Raw genomic sequence first — 18170 nt, 5'->3', positions numbered from 1 at the left:
TGATTTTAACTAGTGATGAGAAGCTAATATGATCTTGCAAGGAGGATCTTCAAATAGAGTTTGAAATGAAGGACATGGGTCTCATGCACTACTTCCTCGGGTTGGAAGTATGGCAAGGCGATGGGGAACTATTTGTCTCTTAAGGCAAGTATGAAAATGAGATACTTCAAAGGTTTTGCATGGACAGTTGAAAACCCATGGAGACACCTCTAGCGACCAACTGGAGGAAGGAATATGCCACTTCAAGTGAGGAAGTGGATGCTACCATTTATCGACGACTAGTGGGTTTAGTAATATAACTTGTGAACACACGACTAGATATGTGCTATTCAATCAACCAGTTGAGCCAAGCTATGGTTAGGTCAACCAAACTATTTTGGAGGGAAGCTAAGCATGTTCTATGGTATCTCAGAGGCACTACCCAGTTTGGACTATGGTACAGATGGATAGAGGGAGTGAATTTGTATGGATTCACAGATGCAGATTGGGAGGGGATTCCATCAAACCAAAAGAGCACATAAGGTGGAATTTTCAATGTTGAGTCCACAATAGTTACTTCATACAATAGGAAGCAAATACCTGTGGCACTCAACTTAGAAGAAGCAGAATACGTGGTTGTCAGTCAAGTAGCATGTGAGGTGATCTCGATGAGAAATATACTTATTAGATTATTTGGTCACATGATGGATCCAACTATGATATACTATGATAGTCAGATTTACTTCAAGCTCTCTGAAAATCCTGTTTTTCACGATCGATCCAAGCATATAGATATCTAATATCACCATTTACAGGATTGTTGCAAAGGCAAATAATGTTGTTGCAGTACATTCTAACAGAGGAACAATATGTTGACATTTTGACGAAGGCCTTATCAATAGGGAAGTTAGAGTTCCACAGGTGCAGGATAGGTGTGGTTGATAATCCCTTTCTTGTTGAGTGGGAGTGTTGAAAATGCAGCAATAAAAACTCATTTTGACTTTGCCTTAGTCAAACTAGAGAAAATTCGAATTTCCATTTCAATGGAAATCTTGGAGGTAGTTAACTGAGGTGACATGACACTTGACACTTAGTTAACTCAATTAATTCAAGTTTTGGAAGCTTGAGTTCAGTTTAGTATGATTGATTGATCATATGTAGCAATCTATTTCAATTAAATTGAGTTATGGTTAGTTAAACTAGTTCTAACTGTTAGAGGAACTAGTGGAGGTCAAGTTGTGGAAGTGGAACTTCAATCACAGTCAGTGATAAACCAATTAACTTATCAATCAACCCAAAATAAATGATGCATGCAGAGAATTCGAGTTACCTAGTTGAGATGGAGATTCCAAGCTAGTGTATTATCAGTTGTAGACTATTCCATTATGTACAGATGGTGCATGTAATCAAAGGAAGAACCTAGACGAATTGCACAATGCAATTGAGGGAATTTCCTTAATAATAGGGGCTAATTTCCGCAAGGAACAACGCAAGGAAATAGGAGCTTGGAGGGATTCAAAATTGGCTAAGTGCTAGCCAGAGTCAGTGAGTCGAGCAGAGGGATAGACTATACACTTGCAGGTTGTGCTCAACCTTAAGCAAGAATATGTATTTAATCTCTATTCTTTGATTATTGCAATATAGATAGGAAGGGTTTTGATTAGTTAATTTCCCCTAGATAAATCTTTGTGCATGTGTGATAATTCTTCTTGAATGTTTATGATTTTTGTTCTCAATCGTGAATTGAATTCCACATAATAGTAGAGTAGATTTGAGTTTTCTATTTTAGTAAATTTCATGAGAAGTTTCAGATCTACACAGTAATTTCTATAGTCTGTATAGATGCTTGCAAGTGAGGACTTGGTGGAGTCCTAATATAGGAATGACGGGTAGTATGATATGAGTCAAGGAAATTGAATGAGCACGATCAAAACTATGTGACTCATGATATTGAGTTGGCAACTATCATTCATGCCTTGAAGATGTCGAGGCATTATCTTCTTAGCAGGAGGTTGCTTCTAATGAGTGATCACAATGGATTGATTGATGAGCCCCAATATTTCCACAAGAATGTTGCAACTCCCAAGGGTAAAAACTTAAATTATCAACCTGGGGTTCGTACAAACTTAAGAGAAGTCGACACTATATGTGCAACATGCAACATGTTCTTCTTTTGTTGATCTGATGCAATGAAGCGAATGCCATGAAATCCAAGCCTAAACTAATTGCAGAAATGGAAATGTTACTCTATTTTGCATAAAGGAAACCTAATTACTTTTGCAGAGAGGAAATCCTAGTTACTTGTGCAAAAACGAAAGACTATTCTACTTTTCATGAATGTAAATGTTAATCCTATTTGTAGAAATGCAAATATTAACCTATTTGTAGAGTGTAAATGGTACATCAAAAGGAAGTCTAGTCTATGCAATAAAAATAGCAATGTTGGAAATGGAAACCATAACTTAAGATGTATGAAACAAAATGAAATCATTCTTCAATCACTACATTTAAGATATATTTTTTCAACAAAGTTCAAAAGGTGCTTCATAAAGTAATAATGAAAATCATCATTATGCTCTTCAAATCATGAATCTGTCCACTAACCATAACTGCAGAGGTGAATTACAATCGAGAAGAGGAAAATATTAAGAGGTTTTTGGTCTTACTAGATCATGGTTTTCTACCCTAAAGGTCATTATTCAAGCCTAAGAGACAAAAACCAAACTTTTGGATCAGATCTGGTCAAGTTTACATGTGCTACATGAGTGCTACAAGAGGCCTTGTTTTTCTATAGGAGTGAGATAACTTGTTTAATACCTAATTAAATCAAATGAAAATGAGATATAATTTATTTTTTATTAAGTAGGATGTCCTAGGACTTAATTGCAAGTGGAATCACTCCAAAATACCTATGTTAACACGTGCTAAAAAATAGCAGAAAATTACTACTCTAAAAATCAGAAATTCAAGAACTTTTGAGCTAGTTAACCTATCAAATGTGTAACGTAATCAAGTGAAAATTATATGGAGTAAAATTTGTTATTAACTTTAATTTTTTTATGACCCAATACAAGTGGAATCAAATCAAATTAATCTCATTAAAATGTTCTAAAAAATAGCAAAAAATCACTACTATTTTGTTACAAGGGACTTCCAAAAATTCTAGATTAGTGAACTAGTAAACCAATCCAAGTGGTTCAATGATGAATATGACTTTTCAAAATTGTTCTAAGGATGCATCATGCTTGTGACTCTATAAATAGCCTGCAAAAAAACTCCAATCATTTAACTAATATGACCTACAACAAAAGAAGCATGAATAGTAAATGCAAAAATAAGAGATGCAAGTGAAAAAGACATTCAAAGGAAATAAATAAATTATACAAGAGGGCTCTAAGGTTCTTGGGATGGCCAAACCTAAGGAAACTCATAGTATTATGGAGGAAACCAATCTTTAGAGGCTAAAAATGGCACCAAACTTCATTATTTGAATCAATCCAAGTACATCCCTGTTGGAAATGAAAGTGGAGTTGCTAAATAACAAGTTTTCTCCACTAGAAGACTAAGAAATACATGCCCCTAGAGGAAAAATCGAATTGGTACTTATACAAAGTGATGAGGAAGCATTCTCTTCGAAAGGATGCATCTTTCCCCTCTAAAATCCCTTAACAAGTGGATCTAGTTCCCAACTCTAGGAATTTGCATTAAATGACAAGGCACACCTTCCTATATTTTCTCAATCATTAGAGCTCTGGAATTTGTGCAATAATTTCATAATATCTTTTTCATTTATTTTCCAATATTGGTCCATCATGTAGTAGGGAGAAAGTCCCTAGATTATCTCATCCTCCAATTCTTCATAATATGCCCGATATTCTCACAATATTCAACTAGAATAAATAATATTAGGCACATAATAAGCAAGGATAAACCAAAATCCTAAGGACCCATTAATACTAAGAATTAACTCTATGATGTGCAAGTAAGGGAGTCAACTACATGTTTTAAGTGTCTATAAATAATCAAATGGGCCTAATAAAATAGAAATTATGGGTCCCATCACTAAGGTACTTGTTTGACCAACCTAATCTGAATGCTAAGCAAGCTAGATGGTTGGCTACCCTCAGTGAGTTTGAATTTTAGATAAGGTACATCAAGGGCAAGGAGAATTGGGTTGTAGATTTTCTCAGTAGGAGAGTGCAGGTGAATCATATTTCATTTGTTAGCTCTTATGGGACATATTTACAACAGAAAATCTTGCAAGCAGAACAACATGATGAGATGTACCAGCAGCTGAAGCATAGGTTCAAGCAGCAAGGTGAATGTGATAGGGACAAGGAGTATCACCTCATTAAATATGCGTTGTTCATATTTAGGAATAGGATTTATGTGTTGGATAACAGTGAGCTCAAGAATCTTAGCTTGAGGGAGTTTCATGTCAAGTCATATTCAGGTCACCCAGGATATCAAAAGACATTGACATCAGTTAAGAAGTTTTGTCATTAGCCAAACTTGAAAAAAGAGGTGGTTGAATTGTTGCTAGATGTATGGAGTGCCAGTAGGTAAAAGAAGAGTGTAAGCATATAGATGGTTTTTTACAGTTGATTCCAATTCCAAAGTTGAAATGGGAAATCATTTCCATGGACTTCATTATATTTTTGATGAGGACATCGAGACAACATGATTCCATCATGTTTGTGGTTGACATGTTAAGTAAGGTAGTTCACTTCATTGCAATAAAGTCTACTAATTCAGCTAGTGAGGTAGTTCAAATATTTATCAGGGAGATAGTGAGATTGCATGGTGTTCCCAAGAATATCATACCAAACAAAGATGCCAATTCCACTTCCAGGTTTTGGAAGGAGCTATTTGCAGGCTTGGGGATAGAGTTGGTTTTTAGTACAACTTATCATCTGAAGATAGAAGGATAGATAGAGATGGTTAACATGATTCTTGAGGACATGTAGATGATGTATGTCATGCATCAATAGAGGAAGTGGGAAGAGTACCTTCCACTAGTAGATTTTGTTTATAATAATGGTTATCAAGAATCCTTGAGGATGAGTCCATTTGAGGCTCTTTATGGGTGGATTTGTAATACTCCTATCAGTTGGAGTGATCTAGTGAACAAGGTGATCATTGGACCGAACATGTTGGTTGATATGGAAGGGGAAATATAGGTTATCAAAAGGAATTTGAAGGCAACGTAGGACAGATAGAAGAGTTATGCAGATAATCATAGCGCATTCAAGGATTTTCAGGTTGGGGAGCATGTGTAATTGCGCATCAAGCCCAAGAGGATCTCCTTGAGAATTGGATCATCTACCAAGCTGGCACCTCGATATTGTGAGCCTTTTGAGATCCTTTAGAGGATTGTATGAGTGGCCTATAAACTTGCATTGTCACCAACAATGAAATTCCACGTTGTTTTCCATGTTTCATTGCTTCAGATATATGTGTAGGATGTTGATCATGTGATTTATTGGTTCATATTGCAGTTGGAACCAGAGGGAGAATTCCAGCCAGAACCTTAGTGCATATTGCAGTGGAAATATCTCATGCTCTGGAACTGAGAAACCAAGAAAGTTAAAGTGCAGTGAAAGAACTTTGGGCCTGATGAAGCTACATGGGAGATGGTTGATCAGATGTGGGCTTTATATCCTTCATTATTTGTTGGTTCAAGAAAATGAGTTTTTGGTATATGTATATATACGCATGGCTGTAAATACCGTAATGATCTTTGTTATAAAGCTCCAATAAGTGGTATGTTTGTTTTTCTTTCAGCAAGATGTCATTGTAAATACTGCATCAAGATATGTTATAAAGCTCCATAGGCAGTATGTTTTGTTTTTAGTGGTTTGTTAGTCATAGGTGTCATAGAACATCGAGGAAGGTGTTCCCCTAAGAGGGAGGGGGTTGTAACAACTTTGGGTTAAGGTTTCATGTAAGATAGGATAATAAAGGGAAAACAAGACTAAGGTCGCGAGACACATATTCCAAGATAAATGTTTGGAAAACATTATAGTGGGCATCAATTTTGGTTTATTAATGGCTATGGAAATTGGCAAAGGAAAAGAGACAATAAATGATAATTTAATTATGAGAAATAAAGGAAAATAGGAGAAAAGGAAGATGACAAGACACTGTTGGACACCTAATCCTAAGTGGGTTAGTGTGGAAGTCGAATGGACAAAAGGAGTCCAAGAGACCTTGGGATCTGAAACCCAAGAGTCACATATTTGTACTATAAATGTATATCTATTGTTAATAAAAAAATGTACTCACTGATTTATCTTTCCTATTCTATGTTTTCCATGTGTGTTTAACATGGTATCAGAGCCGCTTGTTTTTATGTGGCCTGTTATATCAGTCCTGGCCCTATGCCATATTCTTTTCCAGTGCTCCTGACATGCTGCCTCTGCCATATAACGCATCTGTCCAAGCCGTTCTGAGATGTCTGTCTTCCATATTCTATTTATGAGACCTGCGTTCTCTGTCCATATACGCTCCATTTAAAAGCGCTGCACCACCTGGGATTTACCATTATTCCCTGACAAAACTGTGATTTTAAACTGTTGGGTTTCCATATACGCCACTGGCCTCCATTGATTGTCCACACCTGCGCTGCCCTGACGCTATTTCATATAATCTGTTGTTCATTACTATTCCTGTATTGCCCAGCGCTACCTCCTGAGAATTGTCTGTTGATATTCGAATGCCTCTCCTCCCAGGCCACGCTGCCATATGACTGCATTTGTCAGAACAGAACTGTGTTTAATGCGTTTTCATGCCGGTTTCATATTCTTCTCTGACTGCAATGCATCCCCAGAGTAACGCAAACGCAGCTCATCACCAGGTACCAAACGCAATTCATTATCCTCCTTTGGGAAGACAAAGTATGCTATGCGCTTCTTATTGAGACAGCAGGTGGACGGACAGTTTAAGCCTGAGGTTCTATTTCTTCCTGCGCGAATGTGCGTTTGAAAGGCTGCGGAGGGCTTTCTTGTATTTGACCGCTGCGATTCGACCCCGTAACTCCTATCAACTGTCATTTTTTCTGTTAAAATATGTCCCTGCGAACCAACAGAAGTTGTGGGTTCATTCTCCATTCAAACATTATCTCTGCATTGAATACAGTTTGAATGCAATGTTGAGCAAGTCGTTGGTTCATTTCCTCTACGTTTAGTAATGCATACAGTTCTATTTGCAATGAACGTTGAATGTACACTGGTGAAGCCGACTTGGGACAATCAAATTCGTGCGATGGTTTATCCCTTGGTTGAATTCTTTGTGCGTTGAGTCTTCCTTGGAATGCCTTTCTATTCTCTGCGATTTTCAAAGAAAGAAACGAAGCCGTGTCGCTCACTCCCTCTGCTGAAGCTTTCCTGGCGCCGTTGCCTATTATATTATAAATGGTGTAATTTATTTTATTCAGATTTGCATTTGGATATATCTTTGGATTGATGACAGCGATGTTGCGGAGGCAATTGCAAAACTGTTTGTTGCAGTTATATCATTTTTTTTGCTTTGTGCCGAATCTGATCATACAGTGTTTCCACATGATCATGTAGATGTATATCAAGCAGTAGGTTTGCCTTGAGATTCTGCAGATACTCTATGCATGAAGCATATCGGCTTGCATAGAAGTCATGAATAAGTTCCCTTACTTCAGGCACTAGTTCCAAGAAATTTCGAAAATTGATATTGTCTATAACTTTATTCTTAAGTTCTGATCTATCAAAAGACGCAAGTGCACAAAGTCCTCCATAAGTTGCAACATCCTGCGGAGCAATAACTTCTGTATAGTTGTTCCCTAGGTCAAAGTTTGTCTCAACAAACTTGCGAGCAGCTAGCTTGTATTTCTTGCTTTCGAGGTGAGCTAGACCTGCAGCACATTTTAGCTTGGCAACCACAACAGGTTGATCCTGGACATCAGGGGTTTGTTCAGCCTTGGTCACATAACTGGAAACGTGCATGAATTGACCCATCTCAATGCTGACCAGAATCACATTCAAACACATTTGGATAATGTGCTTCGAAGTGGTGCAGTAGTCACGCGTTCGGACATAATTCTTGAAGGCGTCTGCAAGCAACCCATCCCGGCGTTCGACTGAGTCAATCCAGTTTTGGTCGAGGGAGTAATCAGAACCCAACTTCCCACCGATCTTGTGGGCGACCTCTTTGAAGAGTTGGGTGTTGTCGCCCTTCTTGATCTCATCAAGAAGCTCGTAAATTAGCACAAAATTATTCCGGATGGCATCTTCATCGAATGCACCACCAAAGTAGGATTTGAACAGCGCCACTGCCTCAACCACAAACTTTAAGGCACAGGTTGCATTAGCATTGCTACTGACAACAATCACAATATAGACATTGCTAATTACAATAGGAGCAAAGGAGTTCCGGATGCCTGGAAGACCGAATTCCTCATCATTTTAGGAGGCTGAGATTTATTGGGGATCATTTGTACTACTGCTAAAAGATCAAGGGCACATTCAGTAAGGACAAGTCCAAGCCTTTCATTAATTAAAATAATGTTAAAACATGGTTACATTGTTTCATTGAATTTTGGTCATATATGAATGGTGTTTATTTGGTTGATGAGCATCTGAATGATTTGAGTCATTGGGTTTAAGAAGTTATGAATTTTCCTATTGATGAGTAGATATTGGAATTGAGATAATTCCATATATGATGGCTTTTAATGAAAGTAAGAAATCAATGGTGAATGATTTTGAATCACATGAAAGATAAGCTTCCGCATGCAATGGTACAGTTGTGAAATTGCCAGCTATTGAGGTTTTTGATTTGGAAAAAAAAGCTGAGATGCATGTTACTAGTCCGTTTTAAAGAACCTGGATTCTGGGAACTTGTTGCTGACGCTGATTTGAAAGTGAAGGAGTACTTGAAGGATCCAAACAAGTTTGCAGTTGTTGCTGCCCCAGTGTGGCTTTGTATTTAGATTTCATTATAGTGCATTGATTCCTTGATTCCACTGCTGCATAAAGATTCTGGTGAACTGATTGTAATCTTTTATATTGCACACTGATCATTTGCTGACATTTATAAAGGGTATTGCTGTGTACTGTGAGTAGATATTACTTTTCTGCATTGAGTAGTAGTTGTGATCAGTTTGTTAAGGTGTAAATCAGACATTGAAAAAAAAAAAAATGGCCAGAACCAGTGAAGTATTACAGTTCCTTAAAACTCTGATATTATCTACTGTTGATGACACATTACAAATCAGCAAAGGATCTCTCTCAGAAATTCAGACATGTTTACAAAATGCACAGGAAAAGATCGATTTTTTGCAGCTTGAATCACAGCTACAGCAAGAAGAACTACATCAAAATAGACACCACTCTGAACCTGTTTCTGTTCAAAACATTGAGACAACCACCCATCAGCAGCATGTTAATAATGGTACAGTTCATTCATATCCAGCAGCAGTTGTACATGCAGATGCAGAAACTCAGTCTGCACTTCCCAAGCCCATCATTAGACCTTGGGAACAGCTTCTCCACAACAAGCACAGAACTGGTCTTGGATATGACAAGGACTTGTCCTTTCATATTCCAGACTATGCCAAGCCCATTCAGTTTCAGAGTGCTGGATTCATTCATGACAGTTCAGCTTCAGTTGTTCCAGACTCTGCCCCTCTTCCACAGCGACAGCAACAACAACAACAACAACAACAGATTGTGAAATGCCAACACTGTGACCGAGTTGGCCATTTGAAAGATCACTGTTTTGATCTTCATCCATGTAAGCACTGTCATAAAACCAGCCATTCTTCACACAGATGCTTCAAAAACAAACATCCTGCAAGAACAAAGATTCATCTTGGATGGATCGCTTCTTGGCAATGGGCATCAACAGCCAAGAAGATATTCCAAACACATGTCAGAACTTGTTCCAGAATATTGAACAGTCTTGCAGTTGAGTTTTCTCCATCTTCTCACCTGGTATCTGACAGGGGGGGAAATGATGGTCATCTACAAGCTTCAAAGCCACATCAAGCGAGCCTGAGCCACAACCTGCCACACCAGTTTTAGAGTTGTAGCCAGAGACAAAGATGCCTGAACATGCCTTTAGTGGGCAATCTGGCACACTTCCTCTAGCAGAAGACTTCAGCTTCTTGCTAGTTTCGGAAGCATTCCAGGAACACAATTGAGAACACTTCCTCTAGCAGAAGACTCCATCTTCTTGCCAGTTTTGGAAGAGTTCCAGGAATTGCATTAAGCATTCCAGAGTTGTTGGTTATCCTTAAACCATCACAGGTTGAGACTTCCCTTTTCAGGTTGAAGTTTTACCTTTTATGCGGGGTGAGACCTCCCTTTTATAGTTGAAGGTTTCCCTCTTTAAAACAATAGGATCACTTCCTCTAGCAGAAAACTTCAGTTTCTTGCCAGTTTTGGAAGAGTTCCGGGAACTGCACTAAGCATTCCAGTGTTGGTGGTCATCCTTAAACCACTGCCCGTTTATACCAACATTTCATAGAGCACATTCAGCCTAGTGCTGCTATGCATTTTTTGCACATTTTGTATTACAGCTCTCTTCTTGGACTCATACATAACCCTTCGGATTAAGGGGGGGAATGTTGGACACCTAATCCTAAGTGGGTTAGTGTGGAAGTCGAATGGACAAAAGGAGTCCAAGAGACCTTGGGATCTGAAACCCAAGAGTCACATATTTGTACTATAAATGTATATCTATTGTTAATAAAAAAATGTACTCACTGATTTATCTTTCCTATTCTATGTTTTCCATGTGTGTTTAACAGACACAAATTTTCATGTTAAGGGAAATTAGAGGGAAAATGATTCAAATGGATCCTAGAATACTCTCTAAGTTTTCATGAACTCTAAAAATCATGCCAAAGATTCAAAGTCTTATAAAGATCAAGCTATCAGAAGGAATCCTCAAACAGTTGCATTGGTGATCAGTGCGGATCAATGAGGGTCGTCGTTCTAGCGCAGAGAGTGACGAACCATGGTAACGTGCGCTGACACCAACCAACAAATGCAGGGAGAAATTTAAGCAGTGGAGGTAGTTTCTGATATGTGATTAACGACAATTCGCTAATCGCATATCGTAGGGCAAACCTCTTAATGAAGAGAAGCCTGGACCCAAAATAATTATAAAATGTGAAAATTTTGTTTCGGTTCCGTCGGAGCGGGATTCCACAAAACCGGCAGGATATTAGAGGGGCTTTGAGCGGTAAGTGGTTTCAACTGAGTTCCACCCGATTCCATACAGCAAGTGCCACGCATCCCGGGAAAGAGAGAGAGAACCACTCACATCGGACAAGTAAACATCATGCTACTTAGCCGCCCAATATGAACGATGACCGTAGGATCTGGGGCCCCCAGATCAATGGTGGAGACGCATTTCGATGGATGACCGGATTTGACAGGGTTATGAAGCGAGGTCACATAGGATTTGAAGTTCGATATGGACGATGCGTTGGCAGAAGGTCATGTTTCGCGAGCATTCCTGGAGTTAACGGAAAAACGATTGTTTCAAATATGTCAAAGAGAACTAACACTCATCCATTATGAACTAGGTGGCCACCTCCCTATGAGGCGTTATACAATGATTGATTACGTAGGACAGAGGGATTCAAATGGACAGAGGCAGGGGAATCGGAAAGCCGAGAAACGAAAACGAACAGTCAGGAAGCAGATTGGCTTAAAAGCCACAGACTAACAGAGAGAGAAGCAAGAAGCAAGCAGAAAGCAGTAAGCGAAGAGCAGTAGGCAGTAAGCCGAAAGAAAAGAGAAGAAGCCAAGCTAACCTACAGAAGAAAAGGCAGCATCAAGCCAGAGTTAAGACAGAGATAGAGAGAGTCAAAGAGTCTGTGTACTCTAGAGAAGGCTTGAGAGGTTCAAGCACACTCCTCTATAATGCTTGTCATATATGACTCAATCTCAGATTGGGCTCATACTACTGTGACCAATAGAGGTCAAGAGTTCAGTGAGGGGAGTCTGTGTACTCTAGAGACTTGGGGAATCCAAGTACAATCTTACTGATTTGTATCTGCTGAGTGAGACTCAAATTGAGCTCACTGTTGTAAAAACTCTGCTTTGAAAAGATAATAGAGAGGCCACCACTAAAGGCTAGACTGGGAGACGTAGCCCAGGAGTATTGGGTGAACTCCTTATTAAACTTGTTGTGTTTATATGTTTGCTTGTTATTTTTTCTTTAACTGCTTCATTGGCTGTGTATTTCGCAATCTTATCGATCCGTTGCATAAAATAACATAGGCACATCCATGCACATGAGTCTGTAATACCTTATTAATTGTCTTATATCAATTCCTGATCAAGTGGTATCAGAGCACTAGGTTGCTAAGGTTAGACAAGCTTGTGTTGGATCCCTTTTTTGTTGAATGATAACTAGATCAAAGCTTAAATTAGGAGAAGGAGAGTTGGTTGAAGCTAACCCAGAAATTGGAAGAGTCTATCCTAAGAGGAAAATTTCAGAAGAAAGTCCCTTGGAATCAGAATCCTAGTTCATGGATAGTTTCATGACCATGAGAGCCATGGTAGAAGAAATATATAGATAATTTAAGAGAGGTAGAGGTGAAGAGTCATCAACCTACAAACAAGGTAAAGGAGTAGAAGAACCTCTTCCAGTTGCCCACCGAGAAGGAAAATGAAAAGAAGAGAAGCCCTCTCCACGATCTCCCCCATCATCACCTTCATCATCATCTTCTTCACATAAAGAAAGCCCTGAAAAGAAAAAGAAGAAACCTTCTTTGATTAAATTAGATGTGAAGTTTGATTTGCCAGTTTATGACGGAGAATTGAATGCAGAAAAGCTAGATAACTGGATTAGACAGATTGATGTATATTGCAGAGTGCAGAACATCGATTTAGAAAGGAGAAAGATTCAGTTGGCCAGCCTACGCCTCGGAGGCACCGCCCTGGTATGGTGGGAAGGCAGGACACAAGCTGATTTGAAGAAGCATGGTAAAATTCTTTCTACCTAGAACGAATTTGTTTCTACAATTAAAAAACAATTCTATCCACTAGCTTATATGCATCAAGCTATGATGAGTTGGCAAACTCTTCATCAATTGAAAGGGCAAAGTGTACAAAGTTACACCCAAGAATTTAGAAAAAGAGCTTTGATTCTAGGCATTTCTTTAGACTCACCTGAAACTTTGCCGAAGTATATAGGTGGTCTACATAGTTATTTGAGACATACTATTCTCATGTTTAATCCCACTAGCATAGATGAGGTATCTATTCAAGCTACACATCTAGAGGCTAGAGGTAAGAATGTGAACCCAGAAGTTGGGGGATCATCAAAACCCACTGCAAACAAGAACAAGGAAAAGAGAAAGCAGAAATGGAAAGAGAGGAAGGCAAATGTTGTACAAAAGACCAAACCTTCATGCACTCATTGCAAGAAGGATGGGCATGATGATGAAAACTGTTGGATTCTGCATCTAGAGTTGAAACCCAAGAAGTACGGTGGCAAAAAGAAGAAGACTGCTGCAACTATTCAGAAGGATTTGGGGTCAGACTCAGGGGATTAAACAACAATCACAACCATAGGTATAAAAGGTAAAAATTCTGAAGCATCTACTAGTAATTCTGCACAATCTATTGATAATGAAGAAAATGAGAGGAAAAGACATGAGCTTTTTCATATTAGAGTTGTTTCCAAGCATCAAAAGATTGATACTTTGTTTGATAGCGACTCACAAGTAAACTTAATTTCTGAAGCAATTGTAACGAAACTGGGGTTACCAACCACACCTCACAAGAAGCCATATCCATTGGGTTGTTTATGTGATAAAGCAAAGGTACAAGTGACTAGACAATGTAAACTTAAGTTTTCTTCTGGGTCAGCATTTGTAGATGAGGTTGAGTTAGATATTGTTCCCTTGGATATATGTGGAATTGTTTTAGGAAGTCCTTACTTGTATGATAGAAAATCCATTTCTATAGAGCTGAAAACAAGTATCAACTCGTTAAAGATGGAATTGAATATATTGTAAGAGCTCATAAACACAAGAATAATTATATTCTCATAAACTCAGGGCAGATGAAAAGAATTGTAAATCCATGCAAACAATTTTTATTGATGGTTGTAAAGGAAAATAAACTTGATAAAACCAATGTATTTGAACGCTGTAATGCTAAACAGCAAGCTGATTTAGAAAAAGTTGTTTCAGAATATGATATACTATTTCAAGAACCTAAAGGTCTGCCACCCAAAAAGGAAATAGTACATGATATTAATTTGTAGCAAGATGCTCCATTGCCTAACATCGGAATGTACAGGTTATCCGCTTTAGAGAATGCAGAAATCAAGAAGTAGGTACAAGAGCTACTTGAGAAAGGGTTCATAAGACCTAGCACATCGCCATGTGGGCCTCCAATTGTCTTGGTGAGAAAGAAAGATGGCTCATGGAGAATGTGCATTGATTACCAAGCACTAAATAAGATAATGATAAAAAATCGTTATCCCCTTCCTCGCATAGATGATCTATTAGATCAGTTGAAAGAAGTTGTTTACTTTTCCAAGTTGGACTTGCATAGTGGCTACCATCAGGTCAAAGTTGCAGAGCAAGATGCATGGAACACTGCTTTCAAAACAAAGCAGGGATTGTATGAGTGGTTAGTTATGCCTTTTGGCTTAACTAATGCTCCTGCTACTTTCATGAGAGTAATGAATGATGTACTCAGGCCTTTTATTGATGATTTTGTCATTGTATATCTAGATGACATTCTTGTATTTAGTAAAACATGGGAAGAACATTTGAAGCATGTAAAGCAGACTCTAGATGTTTTGAAAAGAGAAAATCTTTATGTTAAGCTATCAAAGTGTGAATTTGGAAAAACATATTTGAATTATTTGGGTCATATTCTAGGGGGTGGTGAATTGAAGATAGATCCCTCTAAGGTTGCAGTCATTGTAAACTGGCCTAAACCCAAATCTACTACAGAAGTTAGAAGCTTCCTAGGAGTAGCACAGTATTGGAGAAAGTTTATTGCTAACTTTTCCTTGATTGTAGCTCCCTTACATGCTTTAACAGGATTGAACAAGGTGTTTCAGTGGGGAGGCAAACAACAGAAAGCCTTCGACACCTTAAAAGAAAATATTAGTACAACACCAGTACTAGCATTGCCCAATCTTCAAAGACCCTTTGAGATTGAAACGAATGCCAGTGATTATGCCATGGGAGTAGTGATGATGCAGCATGGTAAACCCATATGTTATCATTCTGAGACATTTAATTCTGCAGTAGTTAATTATCCCACATATGATAAAGAATTGTATGCATTAGTACAGAGTGTGAAAAAGTGGAAACATTATTTAATGGGCAAAGAGACAGTTATACATACTGATCATCAACCACTTCAATATTTACACTGACAAACTAAGTTGGAGCAATCAAGACACTACAGGTGGATGGGTTTTCTACAACAATTCATCTTGTCATCAGATATAAAAATGGAATACACAATAAAGTTGCAGATATGTTGTCCAGACCAATCATAAATGAATCCACTATACTTAAGCATAATTGAGTATTGCATGAAAGCTACATTGAACAGTATGCTCAAGATATAGATTTTAAAGATGTATATGCAACTTTAAGTCATGGCAAACAAGTAGAAGAATTGGATTATCATGTTAAGGACCAACTCTTGTATCATTTTCGAAAGTTATGCATTCCTCAAACCAAAAGAGTAAAGATAATTCAAGAAGCACACACTTCTCTAATATCAGGTCACTTTGGTGTAAGTAAAACAGTTGCACAACTGCAAAGATTTTGTTATTGGCCCAAAATGAATGAGACAATTTCTAGATATATAAGAGGGTGTACCATGTGTGCTAAAAGCAAGCCCAGCAATAGAAAACTAGGCTTGTACACTCCACTACCAGTTCCTTCTCATCCTTTGGAAAGTGTTTCCATGGACTTTGTTGGGGGACTGCCTAAATCTAGAAAAGGTCATGACTATTTATATGTTATTGTGGATAGGTTCAACAAAATGTGTATTTTAATACCTTGTAAAAAATATATTACAGTTGAACAAACAACAAAGTTGTTCTTTGAACATGTATGGGTTCATTTTGGATTACCCACTTCCATTGTATCTGATCAAGATTCCCGATTTGTTGGGAACTTTTGGTCAAGTCTATGGCAATTGATGGACATCAGACTAAAGAAGAGCACAGCCTTTCATCCATAAATAGATGGACAAACAGAGGTGGTCAACAGGACAGTGATCTAGTTGCTCAAAGGCTATTGCAACAAGCACCCCAAGCTTTGGGATGAACAATTTGTGTTATGTGCAACATGCTTACAACCGAGATAAACATTCTTCTACACAGAGATCTCCTTTTGAGACCTATTTTGGTTTCATACCAAAGTCTCCCTTGGATTTTGTCTTTGGTAAAGACATAGCGGTTGATGGACACAATGATGTGGACAAGGCAACCAAGTTCATTGAACAAATCCAAGAGATTCACCAGGCAATACAGGAACAGCTGGAAAAGAGCCAAGCCAAGTACAAGGCAAGGCATTATAAGCATCGGATTGAGCATAGTTTCCAAGTTGGTGATCAAGTCTGGTTGTATATCACCAAAGACATAATGCAAGGTGAAGGTAAGAAGCTGAAGCCAATAAGGTATGGACCTTTCAAGATACTTGAGAAAATCGATGAGAATGCTTTTCGCCTTGATTTGCTAGCTTACGTGCACATCTATTCAATAGTTAATGCAGAAAGCTTGAGACTGTTTGAACCTTCATTGATTGAAGATCTCGAAGAGTAGAGTCTTTCCTGAATATCTCAATGAATTGCATGAAGATACAATTCTGGACAAGAAGGTGAGAACTATGCACATAGGGGATGTTGAGTACCTCAAGATTGGGCTCAAAGGTTCAAAACCAAGTAGTGCAAGATGGATAGAATTTGGGCCAGCGAGGAATCTATATCCTCACTTGATTGATGCTTAAAAACCAACTTTTGGTGGTCCAAAAGATTTTTCAGTGGGAAGGCGTGATCCAAATGGATCCTAGAACACTCTCTAAGTTTTCATGAACTCTAAAAATCATGCCAAAGATTCAAAGTCTTACAAAGATCAAGCTATCGGAAGGAATCCTCAGACAGTTGCAATGGCGATCAGCGCAGATCAATGAGGTTCGTCGATCTAGCGCACAGAGCGGCGAACCATGGTAACGCACGCTGACACCAACCAGTAAATGCAGGGATAAATTTAAGCGGCAGAGGTAGTTTCTGATATGTGATTAGCGAAAAGTCGCTAATCGCATATCACAGGGCAAACCTCTCAGTGAAGAGAAGCCCCGAGCACCCGGACCCGAAATAATTATAAAACGCAAAAACTTTTGTTTCAATTCCGTCGAAGCAGGATTCCATAAAACTGGCAGGATATAGGAGGGGCTTCGAGCGATAAGCGGTTTCAATCGAGTTCCACCCGATGCCATACAGCGAGTTCCACGCGTCCCGGGGAAGAGAGAGAGAACAGCTCACATCGGACGGGTAAACATCATGCTACTTAGCCGCCCAATATGAACGATGACCGTAGGATCTGGGGCCCCTAGATCAATGGTAGAGACGCGTTCCGATGGATGACCGGATTTGACAGGGTTATGAAGCGAGGTCACATAGGATTTGAAGTCTGATATGGACGATGCGTTGGCAAAAGGTCGTGTTTCGCGGGTATTCTTGGAGTTAACAAAAAAACAGTGATTTCAAATATGTCCAATAGAACTGACACTCATTTGTTATGAACTAGGTGGCCACCTCCCTGTGAGGCATTATACAGTGACTAATTATGTAGGACAGAGGGATTCAAACGGACAAAGGCAGGGGAACCGAAAAGCCAGGAAGCAGAAACGAACAGTCAGGAAGCAGATTGGCTTAAAAGCCACAAACTTACAGAGAGAGAAGCAAGCAGTAAGCGAAGTGCAGTAGGCAATCAGCCAAAAGCAGAGAGAAGAAGTCGAGCTGACCTACAAAAGAAAAGGTAGCATTGAGCCAAAGTTAAGACAGAGACAGAGAGAGTTAGAGAGTCTATGTACTCTAGAGAAGGCTTGAGAGGTTCAAGCGCACTCCTCTGTAATGCCTGTCATATATGAGTCTCAGATTGGGCTCATACTACTGTGACCAATAGAGGTCAAGAGTTCAGTGAGAGGAGTATGTGTA

The 18170-nt window shown here is 38.8% G+C and overlaps 1 pseudogene; it reads right to left on the bottom strand.

The window, feature by feature from the left end:
- Positions 1 to 4956: 4956 nt before the first annotated feature.
- Positions 4957 to 18170, bottom strand: part of LOC149144723 (COP9 signalosome complex subunit 1 pseudogene) — a 48711-nt pseudogene continuing 35497 nt past the window's right edge.

The sequence above is a fragment of the Pinus tabuliformis genome, chromosome X, assembly GCF_031772625.1.
Source record: "Pinus tabuliformis cultivar Carrire ecotype Pingquan chromosome X, CPIR1, whole genome shotgun sequence".
Lineage (NCBI taxonomy): Eukaryota > Viridiplantae > Streptophyta > Pinopsida > Pinales > Pinaceae > Pinus > Pinus tabuliformis.
This window is presented reverse-complemented; position numbering and strand designations above follow the sequence as displayed.